The sequence below is a fragment of the Sipha flava genome, unplaced genomic scaffold (assembly GCF_003268045.1).
Source record: "Sipha flava isolate LNK unplaced genomic scaffold, YSA_version1 165_pilon_pilon, whole genome shotgun sequence".
Lineage (NCBI taxonomy): Eukaryota > Metazoa > Arthropoda > Insecta > Hemiptera > Aphididae > Sipha > Sipha flava.
The window spans coordinates 1,871,017-1,889,327 of record NW_020271833.1 but is presented as its reverse complement, the minus strand read 5'-3'; the positions used below and the strand labels follow the sequence as shown (position 1 = coordinate 1,889,327).

At 29.6% G+C, this 18,311-nt stretch overlaps 1 protein-coding gene across 4 annotated transcripts in view; it reads right to left on the bottom strand.

Annotated features, from left to right (window-relative positions):
• LOC112679631 (glutamate receptor ionotropic, kainate 2) overlaps positions 1–18,311 on the bottom strand; it is a 320,107-nt gene that overhangs the window by 17,844 nt on the left and 283,952 nt on the right. The gene's annotated exons all lie outside the window — the stretch shown is intronic.

The following is an 18,311-nucleotide window of genomic DNA, read 5'->3' as shown; positions in this document are numbered from 1 at the left end:
TTATATACTATCCTGAATTTATAATTTTTTTTTAGCTAGGCTGAAATAAAACAATATAATATGATGTTTATGTTCATTTTATCATCGCAACAATCGGTTAACAAATGTTCATTAAAATAAAAGTACATTTATGCTGACTGTTACAAATGAAAAACTTCCAGAACAATGGCTTGTATATGTCGCTATTTTATGTGCATTTCGCCATTTAAAATATGATAAAACAGCGTAAATTTTTTTTTTAAGCACAAATCTGAGTAGTGATTCAATTTAGTTATTTACATAATATGATGATGGAAATTAATGGAATTTGGCTTTTTTTAGGATTTTAATTTAACAAATAGTCTTTTCCTTCGTTTTATAATTTAAAAAAATGTGCGTTCATTTATTTTACATACGTTGATTTTATACATGACTATAAATATATATTTAATACAATTAGTTTTTGTGTTTTAAACGTGAATATTTCAGAGTTAATTTCCATACGATGTTTCTAATTATTCGCTACAATGTAAATTTACAATATTTAATTAAAAAAACAAATCATTAAAATGTGTTTTAAATATACAATTTTTTTTCTCATTATTTATTTGTTATTATTTTTTAATCTTCATTATCTTACCATGTCTCAGATTATATATATTGAAACTGTGAAAATTGTTGTAGCAAATCGAGGGGGAAAATAAGCCGAGTGACTCGCAATCGTTCAAAGTTTCAAAGAAAAGTAAACGGAAAGCCAACATCTAGATTTCGGATGGAATCGGATAATTAGAGAATATTTTATTATACAAAATAATGAGAATAATAATGAGTATACTGAGAATTAAATAACTATGAAGTAATGAGAACAACAATGGTGAATAGTCGAAATATATTTTTAAAAGGATCATCAATTTACAGATAGATTTCGTCTGAGTTCGATAGATAATATAGATAGCATTGTAGTTTTCGAAAATATTACGATTTGGTATACTATAAAGTACATAGCGTTTAGTAAATTAGGATCACAAGTGTACATCATGGAAAATACATTGAGATTGGTCCGTTTGTTATTATTCACGTTTCTAACGGGTTAGGGTACGGTTTAGTTTCTATCAAAAGAACGCAACCGAAGAGGGAAAGGGCGCATAGAGTTATAGATTGATTTGCGAAGCAACTACATTTTTATGTAGAACTCGTGTCATGTCATGAATACGAGAAATATAAATAGATGAAATATCTGAGTACGACTCATGGAATCTAGGAAAGTACGTATCAAAGTTGTTAAATATATATACCATTTCATTAATATGAATTATTTTGATTATTATAGTCGTATGTTGTGACCACACTGAGCGTGCCATCGGTGTTTGCATTATAATTATCATTCGTCTTATTTATTTTGAATACATTTATGTGGGGTATAGATATAAATTTGTATTACGATGTTGATTATTATGATTTTTATTTTATAGTAGTTGTACCTAGCATAAAATAACGTTTAATTATTTCTGTTTAATTTACTCCTTTTTCTCGATATCTTGATTGTGATAATGACGGGTGACGTTATGATAATAGTCATATTCAAAGTGCACTGGCTTATTCATAGATTCTTAACCTTTAAAGCATAAAATATAATCACGGACCTCCTTAGTAAAAAAAATATACATATATATAAATAAATAAATATAATATTTATTATACAGTAACGGGTCACCTGAAGTGATAGGTTTCCGAGTTAAATTGAAATGCTCCTTAGATCGTATTGCCAAGTTATATTAATTTATGATTACGATAACTTTATATGGTATATAAGATTTTTGAAAGCTAAGTTTTATATTTAAAAACATTGTTATCTTTTCAAGAGGCTTTCAAGTCTTTCAACAATTATTATTGTCATCTTAAAAACGCTATCGAAATAAATTTATTTTTGGCATATTTAAAAAAACTCACAGCCATCCCATGGACTCCCGAGTAACCATCTTCGGACCCCCGTTTAAGAACCTATGGTCTAATCGTATCTCTGGACAAATGGTCAGTGATCAGTGTTACAATAGTCAATATATTTGATGGCAGATACTGAACTATTTATGAAAACTATACATGAGTGCGAGAATTTCAAATGAGTTTGAAACCTATGAGTTGAAAAGTATTCTGTATTTTAAGTGGTATGAATAGACAATCAAGAAAATGAAAGTATTAAAAAAAAAAAAAAATAACAAAAAATAAAGTTAGAGATCTTAGATATAAGTTCCTAGAAAGTTCTTAAACTTTCAGCTAATTAAATAATGCGTAAAAAAGTTAAATAGAAAAATGATCACACGAAGTTGTTCAATAGTTGTAAAATTTATCTGCATTATTTCTTGCTATAAATATAATATAACTAATTGTTATAAAAATAATTATTTGTATTATTATATATTTTATGGACTTTTATCATTTTTTGTCCATGGTTTATAATTACTATTAAATCAGTTAGATATTACTTACATAAATAGGTATTTAACATAATATGTTATATTATATTATTATCATAACTTATATAACATACTTATAGTTGATTAGATTTTTAATTAAATATTGGCTATAATGATTCATTTTCAAGGTCGTGTTAAATATTCTGAAAAACATGAGTATATTTTAGTATTATATGAAATGAAGCTTATTTTAACAAAGAATTGAAAACAACAAACTCATTAGTTAGCTTCTTTATCGGGTATAGCGTATTTTCACTACAATTAATGTGACGCAGATATTATTTACTATTTTGTGGTGACATTAAATTTACTGTTGTATGTATACCACAAGAGTATTTTTACTGGTACATCGGTAAAAACTGAAGTACATTGTATTTAGTATAATGGTAGGATTATTTTTGAAATGTATAATTTTAACGAAAAGAGAAAAAAAAATATTATTCGTGCATAGAAAAAAATGAAAAATACGATATATGCAGGTGTTACATGGGTGGCTTAATTTAAATCCATAGAGAATAAATAAAGAATATTTTCTGATTTGAATTTCTAAAAGAAAAAAAATTATAAATGCAAATAATAAAGATATTAAAACGAAGCGTTGTTAAAATATTGAGGTAAACGTTGAAATGTTGTAACCATTAAAACGTGAATATATTCAACAAGTACAGATGATTACTGAAGTTTTTGGAAAGACAATTTTTGTTCAAAATGTTTATTATTTGTGACCATAACAACGGTGTACTATAGTATAAATATATTATATTGATTTTTTTTATTTTTTTATTTTTTATTAAGAAACTTGGTGAGAACCATTAGTTTCGACAGTTACAATAGACATTAATATCTAAATATATAAAAAGCTACAAAGTAGAAAAAACAATATTTTTAAAACAATTATATTGATTTAAATTTAAATGCGTTGTTTCACGAATTTTAGTCTGGTATTGCATGTAATGAAACACCAACTGTAGCAAAAAAAAAAAAAAAAAATATTGTAATCCCTTGAATATGTAGTAACCAAAATTTTTGTATAATTAATGTATAGTTTAATCTATGTTTATTATAATTTGTATTTTAAAATTTAGACTTTTTCTACTAAATTGGTTTATGCAAGATACAATAAATATGTATATTGAATGGAATTATTAAACATGATTTTAATCAATTTCGAAACAATTTATAACACTGATTTTTTTGCAGCCAGTACTTCTAAAATTTTTAAAATTTAGAAAATTCAGTATGTTTCATAATTTGTTAAATTATATTTCAAAAAATATTTGAAATGTTTTCACTGATATAAATTCTATTAAATTCAAGTTTGGCGTTCGTAAGTACATTCGAATATACGAGTAAAAATGTAATATGTAATATTTGTTTTTAAAAAATTGCTAGCTTATGTGATAGTTTTATTAATAATTTAATAATATTTAATGTTTCAGTTATTTTTTCCCGATTTAAAACCACACGCTTAGTGCTTGGTTATTATAAGGACTTGAAATTTGATGACCTAAAAATCTTTAAAAAATTGATCGAAAACAATAAAAAAAAGTAAATATGATTTGGCTTTAATAATGATATAAAAATTAACATTTTATTGAATTTAAAAATATCATCATTCGTTATACAAGTAAATATTTAATACTTTAATGAATTATTATTGTTATTGAAACTCATTGAATGAAAACGATACAAAATTAAACGACCGTGGTGTGTATTTCGTTTTGCAGCTAATAATGTCGACGGTCTGTATTTTCAGCACTCAAAATGTTTTACAGTCAGTCCTAGCATTAAATAAATCGTATTTATTATTGAATATATAGTAACGTACGAAAAAAGATAATAATATACTCGTAATTGATTAATCGATGGTTTTACTGAGAAAACCAAAGATAGTTCATCGTTCAATTATCGTTTCTCCGTTACATCATTACCGTGGTAAATTATATAGGGTGAGACGATAAAAGGAGGGTGAAACAGAAATGTATTACAAAAACGTCTTAGCGGCGAAAGAATGAACAGAATGAAAACACAAATGTTTTGTAATCCCATGTACTTAATACATATTTTTTCCAAAACAATTTTCACTGCTGTAGACGTTTTTTCTTTGAATCCAATATTGAATTATTATAATGACCATACGCGCGTTTATCTAACGTTTATAAATACATTTTTTTTCGGTAGTTATTATTTATACACACGTTTCGCAACGCTATTAATGGGATTTGACCGGACGTACTATCATCGTGCCGTTTACTAATGAATAAATTACGCGAGACTATCTATCGGCTTACCGGTCCCAAACAGGAAGTATTAACACCGGCAATAACGATTGTTATTACAATATATATATATATATATATATATTGTAATATATATAGAACATATTAAATATAAACATTATGACTATGATGGAAGAGGGGAACGATTTGCGAAAAAATACGTTATCCCAGCGATTTTTATTGAAAACGGTGTAATCGCCTGTCAAAGCTGAAAACCCGTGATTCCTCGCCGAACATATGTCGTTGGCATATGATGGGGTTTTTAATTTTTTTTTTTTTTTCATTCAGAAAATGACGATTTAACAAGGAACCTACTGACGTCAAACAGTCGATGGTAAAACATTTTCATCCATAACGACTATATAACGGCTGGTAAAAACTCAGAAAACCTTCTAATGTCTGACACGACCCGGAAACGTTTACCGTAAAGTTTTGCTCCCCAAAGTGCGTCTAGTCACACGACATTCCCTCGCCCCACTTCTACGCATACAAAAAATACGATCGTTGCCCATTTAGCCGGTTTTGAGACGCCGAACGTTTCAACTAAAACTGCAGCACGACAACGGTTAACATGTCCGGCTGACGAAGCCGAAATACGATCCTAGTTTACGCATTACAATACGACGTTTTTACCATTGTTATTCGTTGTTTCTTTCTTTTAGATGAGCCCAAGAATCTATTGAAATTGTGTTTTCGTCAGTATTCATGGATATTTTTCAAAACGTTCTAAGTGATTATAGTTATCATACATCCGCCAAATCAGGTAACAAATATTTAATTATTAGTCCATTTAGGTACATGATGACATTTTGGATGTTTATTTTTCTACCTTCATATAATTGCCATTAAATATTGTTAATAATACAATCAATATACGAATTATATTGTAAATAGTCCTGTTTATAATTTTTAAAATACTTACGCCATATGTTCGATTATAATCGAATCAATTTATTGTGATAATATGAATATATCGTATAAATAGTATAATAATGTTCGTAAACCATTCGACTAGAAATGTCAATTTAAGTTTTAATGTTTTATTATTTTTGAAAATTTTCTGAAGGCAGATCTTAAGAAAATTTTCTTTTAAATCTCTTACGGGCGTGTTTCCAAAAATAGTTATTTATAAGTTGAGTTTTGGTTTAAAAATATAATTAAACGTGTAGAAATCTGTAAATTTAGTCATGTATAATATTATAATATATATTTATATAAGTAATATAACAGTGATGTTTATGGACAGGGAAATAATTATAACATTCAACATTCTTAAGAACCCAATTACCTGAATTAAATACTCAATTAATCAATGGATTACGTTTCGAACGTTTCTTTCCGCATGGTTCAAATCGTATTCGGTTTAAAATATTTGATGAATGCTTATGTTTGTCCGTATTTTTAGAGTTATTTTCGGGAGGTATTAAATGATAGATGTCATTAAATTATTATCTATGTACGTTCGATAATATCGTTGCACAACATCAAAGTATCCGAATGGAAGTCATAAGCTTAAGTACTTCCACATTCTGTGTAAAAGATGAACTTGAATTAGAAAATGGCAAAGTCGGTTTCAGAATATTAAATTATATTCCAGTTATTGGATACTATATGTCTAAATAACATAATCGGCTCATCGGGGTTTTATCAGTATTCACTCGACCCCACTCATCTAGTCCAGTTCTACATCAAATATACTTCGGTTGACGAAACACTTTATAATCAAAACAAAAGGGTAAAATATTGAAAAAAAGTTCGATGGGATAAAGGTTACAGCATATAATGGTACAACGATAATGAAGAAATAACGAGGAAAATTAAATTGTGATTATAAATAATCAAACTATTTAAATTAATACGTTTCATTCCATCAATATATTCTATAAAAATACTTTGTAATTTATTAATATATTTAAAATTTAAATTTAATAAGTGAAAACTGTGATTTATATTAATAATTAGCATAATTTATTGCTAAATAATTATTTAACGGAAAATTAAAAGGATGATAGTCATGATTTCCAATTGAAATATTAACTAACGTTTGAAAAATGGGAAAACTGACTTTACTTTTAATTTCCGAAATTTCAAGAGATTATATTTTACGAATAAGCCTACAGTAAGTGAAACTCAAACTTTGTTTATTATTATTATTATTATTATTTTATTTATGTCATTCTTTGTTCTACACATATTACGTATTTCCACCAACTTTCATACATCATTATTTTTTTTTTATATGACTTTTAATTGTTGATAAATATATATACAAATAACACAACAAAGGACTAGACTGCAGTCTTAATTTCTGAATACAGTATTTTATCGGTAAAACATGATGCCAGCATGTGTATAATTTGATCAGAGTCCTTACGCCTTCGATAACGATAAACTATAATAGTAATATATTATCATGTCGTATTGTTGGCGTATAACGAGGCTTTTGGGAGTGAAAAAACATACTAAAAACGTTAATGTGAAGCATGTATAATATTGACGATAAGTGGATAAAGTTAACAACGCGTTTTAAATTTCGTGCTCAATGAATGACGATATAAAAATATATTATTATTCGGTGTTGTATATAATATTATCTATACGCAATGTTCAAAGAGCTGATAAAAATATAATGGAAGTATTTTTAATTAAATTTTTTTTTTTTTGTATGAATCGAAGAATCGAAATTATATTAATTTTATATCACTAATAAAAATATTGATAGAAATCTGGGGGTTTGAGTACTTATAGTAATTGTTTGTTTACTGTTCATGTGAACTTAAAAGCCATCGCGTTCCAAAAGCAATATATTAAATAGAAGTCTGCGTATTATAACGTTTATAAAATGTTCATCATTGAATGTATTTATAATGGTGTAAAACTTATAGTAATCGCAAGCCTCGAAACTTAAAATCCATGATTTTTTCATTATCATTGTACTAGAAAAAACTAATAAAAAATTTCAAATAAAAACCTAACATAAAAGTACTAACAATTTTGTGAAGAATTTACGTTTGTCATTTTTATTGAAGTATAAAATGTCTAATCAAAATATTTATATTAATTTCGTTGGCTAGACGCGTTTAATGTCTTAAGTATACGTTGTTCAATTTTAAAATCTAACCGTCCTCAGAAAACATTAAATATATATACCCACGCAGCATAGATATATTTATTTAATATTTAATAAATGCTCAATATCCATTGGATAGGTATACATTTTTAAACATTGAATTAAGTATTATATATTCATACAATTTTAAATTTTGATTCATTTTTAAATATTGGTTTTCAAATATTAATATATTTTTACTACCTATACGTTTCAGATTCAACACGTAAAATCAAATATATATTCAATATTGTACAAAGTTTTTATTTTAAATATTTGAATTCCAATCAAATATGAATACTGCTTCATTCATTATGATTGACAAATGCTATGTGGGTTGCTTGTATTTCAGCGAGAGAGAAGACTTCTTTTTGAAATTATGACCCAAAACGTTGTCTTATCTTAACCATAATAATATACCTTTACTTAGGTAAGGGGCGATGGAGGTTTAAACTCCTCACCTGTGAAATATCAGGGATAATTTGAAAAATTAATTGAACTTACAAATTGAATTCATAGTTATTTTTAATTTTCACTTAAGCCTTGAGTCTAATAGATTTGATAAACATAAGTTTTTAAATTAACGTATACGTTATGCAATAACATTTTAAAATTTCTCCTTTCCCAATTTCCTGTTTTCATCACTTCAGCATTACTACAGAAGTATGTGATCACCAGTAAAAAAATAAAACGTAGGTCAGTGGTTGCGCGTCGATATTCGGCGCGCAGGACCGCGGATTTACAAAATCCGTGTTTTCGCATACTTTTTCATTCAACATTTTCGGGATCATTTTAATTCATCGCAACGTTAATTTATTAATTTACTAATTGTGTGTTAATTTATCTTATATTATTTAATTTTTATCATGCATTTGTTTAATATTACTGTTTTGTTATTATATGGTATATCCTTCAGATTATATTTGATCTATGTTATTTATTTATTTATTTTGCCAGTAAATTATTTAATAATTTAATAATAATTATTTAATAATTTCTTATCTCAAACCTTATCACGGATTATGGACTCCCATCTTAATTATTATTACCTGCACGATTATACATTTTATGTTGAAGTAGTATAATAATAATCTAAAAAAATAAATAAAAAATATATTATTTGTTGTATAATGCTTCGTAATTTGACAACCGTCTACAAATTAAACTATTGAAATCGTCGCATTTTTCGTCGTAATTTTTTTTTTTTGTAATAAAATGATTATTTTTATTTTAATTATAGGTTGTCAAGTGTTGGAAACAGATTAAGGCAAAGCAAGGATATAAATATATTATAGTTATTATATATATATTAAAGTTTGCTAATAAATATTATATTTTACAAAAAGAAAATGACGATAACAACAAGTTAATTTAGAAATGTAAGAAATACTTCAAAACAAATATCTTCGACGAGTTGGGATCGACAAACATTAAAATGTACAACCATGTTCTGAACTCAACAGACATTAATGTTAAAAAAAAAAAATCACTCAATAAACTTAAAGAAATAATTTAATAACTACACTAAATAACTACTTAATAGTTGTTGCAACTAGTTACTCTAATAAAATTACTTATTTTTATAGAAAGTAAAAGTACAGCAATTTTACAAATTCCAACAAATTCTGCGGGTAAGAAATATTCAGCTATTCAAGCGTACTAAACAACGTAAACGTAAGTAATTTCAATTAAGAAACAATTCAGTCAGTTAATTTTACTATAACTGATGAAATAACGAAAACAACCGATGGAAATATTTCATTGTAATATGCCAGTGATAACATTACGTGTTTCTGTATTTCTACTGAAGGAAACTCAATGTAGTTTTTAAATTTAATAAAAATTTTTGTTTTTTAAAAAAGAAAGAAAAGAAAAAAAATTAATTTTGGTGTTTGTGGTTATACGATTAGTTGGTTACATACAATTTGACCATGCAAGAAGTGCGCATTTTCTATATCCAACCCATTTACTTGCAGCAATTGTCCTTGTGCTTAATTAATGGTCATTGTAATTCAAAAATTTGTTTTATGATGGTAAATTTTATAGCACTCCATATTTATGTATCAAGTTTATACTTGCTGTATTATAGTTTACCATAGGTCCACAAATTATGATATAGTCATATAAAAAAAGAAAACATTTATAGATACATGTGTCAAATGTTAGAACAATTATTAAAATCAAATTAAGCCCTAAGACCATTATGGTCGATTACGGAAAAGCTGCAATTAATGCCATAATCATAAATTTTCAGAAGCACAACTCAAATAATGTATTTTTATTTATCTCAACGTATTTGGCAATAAATTCAAATTAACAGTTTTTAAAAAATACATATCAACTTGTAAAAAATAAAAAAGACTAGAGCAAAGCCCGACATTCAAAGCAGTTTAATGTGATTTAATTAACTGATCGATGGCTTAATCGAATAAATTATAATTTACAATTGAAATTAAAATATTTATTAATTTTCACAATCTGTACTTAGGTTTATACGGTTATCAAAATTACTAAAAAAAAAAAAATTATATGGTACAGGCATGATGGGCTTATTTGAAGGAATTATCCATCGGTAATACCTGACTTCTTGAATTTAGTAATAAATGTTGGGGATGGAAGAAAAAAAAATAATAGTGATTAAATTGTTTTGAAATTTTTAAAACAAGCATTGTTTTAGTCGCCTGGGAGGATCACTAGGTATATTGTCTAACGCTACCTCTCTAGATAGTGGATTTGGATGGCTGAGGATTTTGGAATGCAGTTTTCTGTATAATGTACTTGCTATTTTGGAGATAAGAGGCATGTTAATTCTTTGTGTGCAAGGTGTGGTTGTAGATATAAGATTGTGTTTATGTGATTTGACTAAAAACTTCTAGTAAACTTTTATTAGTGAATTACCTAATGCTGAATTTTAAATTTGATACCGGTCTTACAATACACAAATCATATGATATAATACTTCAGGCTACGCATTTATTTATTTCATTTTTCATGCATGCTATTTATTTATACACAAAAACTTTTGATTGGAATGACTGATTCTTTTTTATATTAGATGTTTTGTTAATTACGATGAATTGGCATGCGAAAAATTTTTATCGCGTTTATATTAAATATGTATGCGATGAATCGACACACGATTAATTGACTCAAGAAGAACGAACGTACACTCAACATATCTATGACATTTATATGTCATTATCAACGTGCGACCATGCTTCAGCTTACATGTGTACAATTGTAATTAACAATGTATAACGTAGTGAGTGTGAGGAAATTGCTTCCGTTTTATCTGAAATCATCACAAGTTTTTCACGCGCGATCTTCGACGGTGATCGTTTGATGTTTTTTCGACAATACAATACGACCTACCAATTGGCAAACCGTCTCTTGCCGTTACGCATTGTCGGAACAATCGTCCGCGTCCCTATATTAATTTACGAACGATGCGTCGCGTATAATTTATATATCATTTGTTTTCCCATTACAGCTGTCGAGTCATTTATCTTCAAACTTGTTATGTTAATAGTGGACTGTCACTGTTATTGTCTGTATCTAGTGGAATATCTGCCAGGTAACTCTTATCTATATCCCTCGGGAGGAAAACGGTATACTTAATATACGTGCTGTAGCTGCGAGCGACAGAACCCCAAGTTCACGGGGGTGTTCTAAAGTATATATTTTTACGATTATTATTCTGTCAGTATTCTGCTGCAGAAAATTGTGGGGTGAATAGTGCCAATTATTTTGTAGTCACTTAAAACGAATGTTAACTGCAGTTATACGGTCGCATTATAGTTATTATTATTATTATTATTATTTATTTATTTTTTTTTTTATCAATGCAGCCGTGTTCAATTAAATTGAATTTCCGAAGGAATGATATATTATTTCCAGATGTAGGATATAATTTTCGAGTCATTTTAGAAATAGTTTATGGCTAAGGTTGTTAGGTTGTTTTTTAGTATGTGCTTATTGGTATAATACTCGCCTAGTTTCTAAATGTAAACGACTAAATTCTAACAATATTTTCCGATATAACTATTATTCTATTATATTATACTATTATATTCGGATATAATTATAATTATTTTAAAACATATCCTGTAAGCCAGCGTTTCCCAAACTTTTTTTCTGCCGGACCCCTAAGAGATAATCAAAATGATCGTGGACTCCTTATTACAAATAAAAATTAAAAAATAATAATAAATAATAATATTTTGTATATTTTAAATTTTCGTTTGCGGACTCTCTCCGGTATACGTGCGGACCCTTAAGGGTGCGCGGACTACAGTTTGGAAAACACTGCCGTAAGCTATTTGGGTCTTTGAAGTATGTAATTTTTTGTGAAATATAAATGAAACAGGTGGTATGTTAGATACGTTAAAGTTATATAGTATAGATGCGTACTGTGCTGTAATTTACAAGCACCAATTTCGTGAACACCAAAGTTCGTAACCTCTCTGCAAAGGAAACGTAGTTATCATGACGATTTTAGGTTAATTTAAGTTATAAATTTGACTATTATTAGTAAGTGTTATGTAACAAAATCAAAGGGATTTATGAAATTTGCACATTAAATAATCGATGTATTGGTCTCTTGTGCGATTACTATTCCAAAGTCAACATAGATATTTTCGAATACGGAAAAATGTGAAATTTATCGAAAATCTTGCAGAAAGTACTTAGGGTTCAAAAAATTATGGTTGACATTTTATTTTGTATTTATATTTGTATAAATATAATTATTATTTGCATTTAACGGTAATTATTTCATATGGCTTAGATAAATATTTCGTTCAATTCACAGTTTAACATAAATAATATAGTATAAAATAGGTATAAATATAAAATAAAGAAAGATAAAAGTATAGATAAATATATAAATTGACTAAATGATAACAAATTATATTTATGTTATGTCGACTAGTAATGGATGTGTGATATGCGTAGGTCTTCTATTAGATTTGTATGTCCAGGGAGTTCAGCCATTGCACTGCATCTGTTGTAGCTCTGTGTAGCTCTTTCATTCCTCCTTGTAGTCGTCGGGTATTACAGTCATCAGTAATGTGGATAGCAGTTTGCTTTTCATAGCCGCAGTTACATCCTGATGTCCCTATTTATGGAGCATGTGTCCCGCTTTTCCATGGTCTGTTCGAAATCTATTTAATACTACCCATTCCTTTCTTGAGAGGTCAGTGTCCGGAATTTCTACCGTTGGGTTATTAATTAGGTTGATTTTATCAGGATTGCTGCTTTTCCACTCATTATTCCATTCTGTGTTTATATTGAATTTTTCTGATATTAATTTTTGGGCAAGCCTCCATGTAGGTTTCCTAGATTTTAGCCTTACGTTAGAGCCAGTGTTAATATCGTTATGTATTGGGAGTAAAATATTCGAGAGGCATTTAGTCCACTCTCGTATTAGTGAGTTGTATCAGTGTAGGTGAGATGGGTTTAAGTTACTCAGTACAGGCAGCCAAGCTGTAGGAGTAGATTTAACCGACCCAGTGATAATTCTCATAGCAGAATTCAGTTGGGTGTCTACTCTATTTGTGTAGCCACTCTGTAGCCAAACTGGTCAGCAATAGTCAGCAACTGAAAGTGTAAGCCTTATTGTTGATATTCTGAAGGTATTAGTGTCCCCCCCCCCCAATCGGAGTTTGCAAGTTTTTGAATGATATTGTTCCTTGTTTTTTTCAGTTTTGCTGCAGTATTTATCAGGTGTTCCTTGTAGGTAAGGGTTCTATCCAGGGTTACACCGAGATATTTGGGGTGTCGGGTATTTTTAACCACCTGTCCATCAAAATTGATATTGATTTTGTGATTGGCCATTTTATTATTAAGGTGAAATAAGGTTACTTCTGTTTTAATGGATTTGGCTTTTATCTCCAGCGTTTAATGTAGAGGTTTAGGGATTCTAGGTCTTTGTTGAGGGTTGTCTTACATAGGTCAAATGTTTTTGCTTAAGCTACCAAGGCTATATCATCAGCGTATATATATATTTGCCACAGTCTGTGGGTTGTATGTCATAAGTGTATATGTTAAATAATAGAGGAGCCAGGACTGAGCCTTGTGGAAGTCCATTATTTAATGTTTTTTGTTTGCTTTCGGTATCGCCAATGATCACTTTGAATAATCTGTTGCTTAGCATATTGTTTAATAAATTACCTAGAGTTTGGCATGGTATAATTCATAGAAATTTAGTAATCAATCCTTCACGCCATACAGTGTCATAAGCGGCCGTCAGGTCGCTGAATGCTGTCGCGGTTTTAAACTGTTTTTCGAATCCATTTTCAACTCGTGTAGTTAATGCAAGGACCTGATCGCAGCAGTTTCTTGCTGTTCTGAAACCCGCTTGTTCTATGGGGATGATAGAGTTTATTGGGTCTGAGATGCGATTGTAGAAAATACGTTCAAGGAGTTTATATACGATGCTGAGCAAAACAATTGCTCGGTAGGTTTGTACTTTATTCCTAGGTTTTCCTGACTTAAGAATAGCTATAATTTTAGTTTTTTTGAAATATCTTGGGAGTTTGTAGTTGTTTATGATGTCTAGTAGAATTTTGACAGCCAGAGTTTGACTTTAGGTCCACTATATTTCATGAATTCTGGATGGATAGATTTCATCAAAACCAGCTGCTTTTCCAGATTTCAAGCATTTGATTGCATTTGTTATTTCGCTATCAGTAAAATTCTTTGCAAGGATAGATTTTTGTTCAACATTGTGCTTGTTTTTTTCGTAGTTCAGTTTTGACTTTTGTTATATATTTGCTATTAATTTTTGCTTTAGAGAGTTCGATTATTCGGTTAGCAAATGTATTTGGCTAAATTTCGATATTATATTTTTTCTGTTTGCAGTTGGGATCGATTTTCCTGAGCAGGTTCTACGCTTTTCTGCTAGAATGTTTGAAATCAATTTCTTCTACTGTTTTAATCCATCGGGTTTTTCGTGAATTTCAGAGTGCATCAGCTGTATCTGGATTATTGTTTATATGGTATTCATTATATAGGTCATCACTCTCTTTGCTCCATCCCGGAATGTACTCTTTTCTATAACCCCTTGGGATGCATTTCTTTACTGTTTGGATGACCATCTTGACAAAGCGATCATAGTTATTAGCTTTTGGTTTAATCCATCTTATGTTGTCATCTAGGCGTTTTCTGTATTTATTTCAATCTGCCTTGAGGAAATTCCAACAAGGTTTTGGGATGGGTTTTGTGATTGGTATTTGGGTGCCGACTTTGATCAAGACCGGTCTGTGTTGGCTTCGAGGGAAGTCATTGAGAACTTGTCTATTTGTTTTTACTGGGAATCCATGGTTGTTTTTTGTCACGAAGTAGAGGTCAGGGTTATAATCTTTTTGCCATCTTGCGGATTTGAATGTACCTACATCTTTTAGGTCGATTATGAGAGCTAGGTCATTTTGTTCTGACCACCAGTATAGTTTAATCCCATTTTCATCGTAAGCGGTATAACCCCATGCGTTATGGTGGCTATTAAAATCTCCTATAATGAGTGTAGGATGTTGTACACGAAGGAAAGTTGTATCTGTCCACACCTGGAGATTTGTAGACGTTTATTATATTGATTTCTCCTATTCTCAAATGGATAAGTGAGATGTTATTAGTTACTGAAATGTTAATATGCATCCAATCAGAGATATCTACCTTGATATATGTTGCAGTTCCGTATTTATTGTGGTATGTGGCGCTTGTTAGTCTGAAGCCAGCAATATTGCCTCTGTTTAGGAGATCTTCTTATTTTTCGGCATGTGTTTCTTGTAAAAGTAAGACTTATTTTGTTATCATTTAGTAGTCTGGATATGTATTCAGCTTTATTACGGCTAATGCCCTCTATATTGAGTTGTAAGATGTGGAGCTGGGGGCCCACTTCTCAAGTCTGTTGGTTCTGAAAAGGACCGTTTTTATGTTGTCTATGGTTAGTTGATTGAATGTTATGTGTCATCGTGTGGTCTATGACAGTACGATAGAGCCAGGTTTGGTAAATCTTTTGCCGTCTAGGACGTTGCCCTTTTAAGGTAATAAGTATTTGTTTAAACTGAAATTTTTACCATTTACTTTCTTTAATAATATACTACTTATAATATCATGTTTACTATCTCTAATAACTCTTAACGAATACTCACTGTATACAAATGTGTAATAACTTTGTAATAATATTATTTTTAAAATTTTTATTACGTCTTTTTAGATAACTATTGAATAAATATTAATATTGTTCCGGTTATTTTATTTTATTTTTTCTAAGTGACAAGTGTTGACAAGTGGACATGTATTTATCTTTTTATTTATGTCGATGGAACTATGAGAACCGGCTGATTTTTTGGTTGGACTTTTATTTTTTATTTTTTGCACTCCGTTCGATCAGTATTGTAAAACGATACGAATTTAGAAAAGATATTCAAAATCGGTACGAAATATATACAAGAGTGGAAGGACTACTACTAAAAAAAATAAATATATTTCTTTATTTCTATAAGTTTTTATTTAATATTTTAAAAATTTTGGAAATATTTTAAAAAAAAAAAAAAAACTGAAATAAAATTTAAAAAATGGCGATGTAGTTTTCAAATAGATTTTTTGTTAAATTTAAATTCAAATTTATTTCCAAAATTCTTATTAAACTCAAAAAATATCTAATTGAACCGAAATTGGATAAAAAATAATTCTTGTTCTATAAAATGTATGGTTTTTCGAATTACAGTTCCACACTCAATTTGAAAATAATTTTAAGTGATTCCACTGAATAAATGGTTACTAATCACTCACATTTTCGTTTAATTATTTAATACAAACGTTCTATGTTCATCGATACTTTATTGTAGTTAATACTTCAGTATACAATAATTATATGCATTACTATATTGTTATGTACAACATTTTTTAGTATTATAATAAATAATGTAAACTTATATACATTCATAATAATTGTTGTAATATCGTATATATTTTCCACTTAAACATGATGTGGAGGTATATCATGCATACCACTATCGCGGACCCGCGCCTGCTCTCTACCCAGCCACAACCCGGGTGACGACAACACCGTTCCGACAAAGCCCCCCCCTACCTCGTACACCAGGTAGAGGTTTACGAGTACAGGGTATTGTTGCCGGAAACTGGTGACACCGTACCAACGAACTTAACTTCGCGTTTCACTTCCCACAGCGGACTTTCGTTTCCCTTGTGGTGGAACCTTTTCCTCTTTTGCAAAACCGCAATTTTCTATTGTGGGAGTAAAATTTCGACCATCGATCACACGAGTCAACGACCATACCACGTTGAATACACCAGTTTTCGTCAGATCATTGAAATCCAACCACGTCAATCATCGGCAAACACTTATTAAAGGGTAACTATCAACCGAGGCTAATAGCGTGTCATGTCAAACATCGTATAAACGCAACAATAGTAATAATAAAAATATTGCCGGGGTTAAACGATAACTAAAATTCTTCGCGGGTTGTTTAAAAAGTTTTTTTCTTTTAATGCGTTTTGCACCACAGTGGCCGACGATTTCAGAACTCGGTCGTTTCTGAGATGCATGGTGCTCGGCAAGTATACGTACAATTAATTAAGCAAAAAAAACCGTCTTGGCAACTAAGGAGTAACTCCATCTTATACTGTTGCTGTTTAAACGCATGCACGTAAAACGTAAAATATTACGTGTATTATATTATTATATTTATTTTCCCATGACCCAGCTCTTACGCTCAGTGTGTTTTGTCACTCAAATCGTTTGTTACTTTTGATATTATAATGTAATTTGTATGCACACCGCATTCCGGAGGAGAGACTTGTATTTTACGAATTAATAAATTACAACGAGCGCCCGAATGTGAAAAAAAAAAAAAAAAAAAAAGTAAAAATTAAAAAAAAAAAAAAAAACCGAAAATCGCATATTCCTTTTGCGGCTTCAGATTTTTATCGTATTTCAAATACGTAATTTTATATTATACCATATGACGTACGTTTACTCGCGCGTAACATGTAAATGCATTTTGTAGAAATGAAAACTTTCATCCCGCGATTCGAGGGAATTAGTTCCTCATCTTAAATGTGACAATGGAATCGTTGATTGCCAAAGCAGACGCGGATTTGTGGCGACCAAAAAGAGGAGTTTCACTCCGGTGGCGCGTTAGTGAATCGCGACTGGATCCAATCGAAATCGCTTGTAAATTTAGCATTATATAAATAAAATATGACGTATTTTAATACGCGGTCGTTGCGATATTACGCGTGTAAACGTGCGAAAATCGATGGGGTAAAAACCATTTTATCGCATGAAATGAAATTATTATTATCGTTACAAATATCTTTGGTTAAAAATAAAAATTTATATTTTTACGCTTGATTTCACTTCCTCTTCACCATCAGTTACGTCCCGTCCACCACGCTTTATCTCGTACGTTATGCTGACGAGCGCTGAAACATCACGTGGGGTTC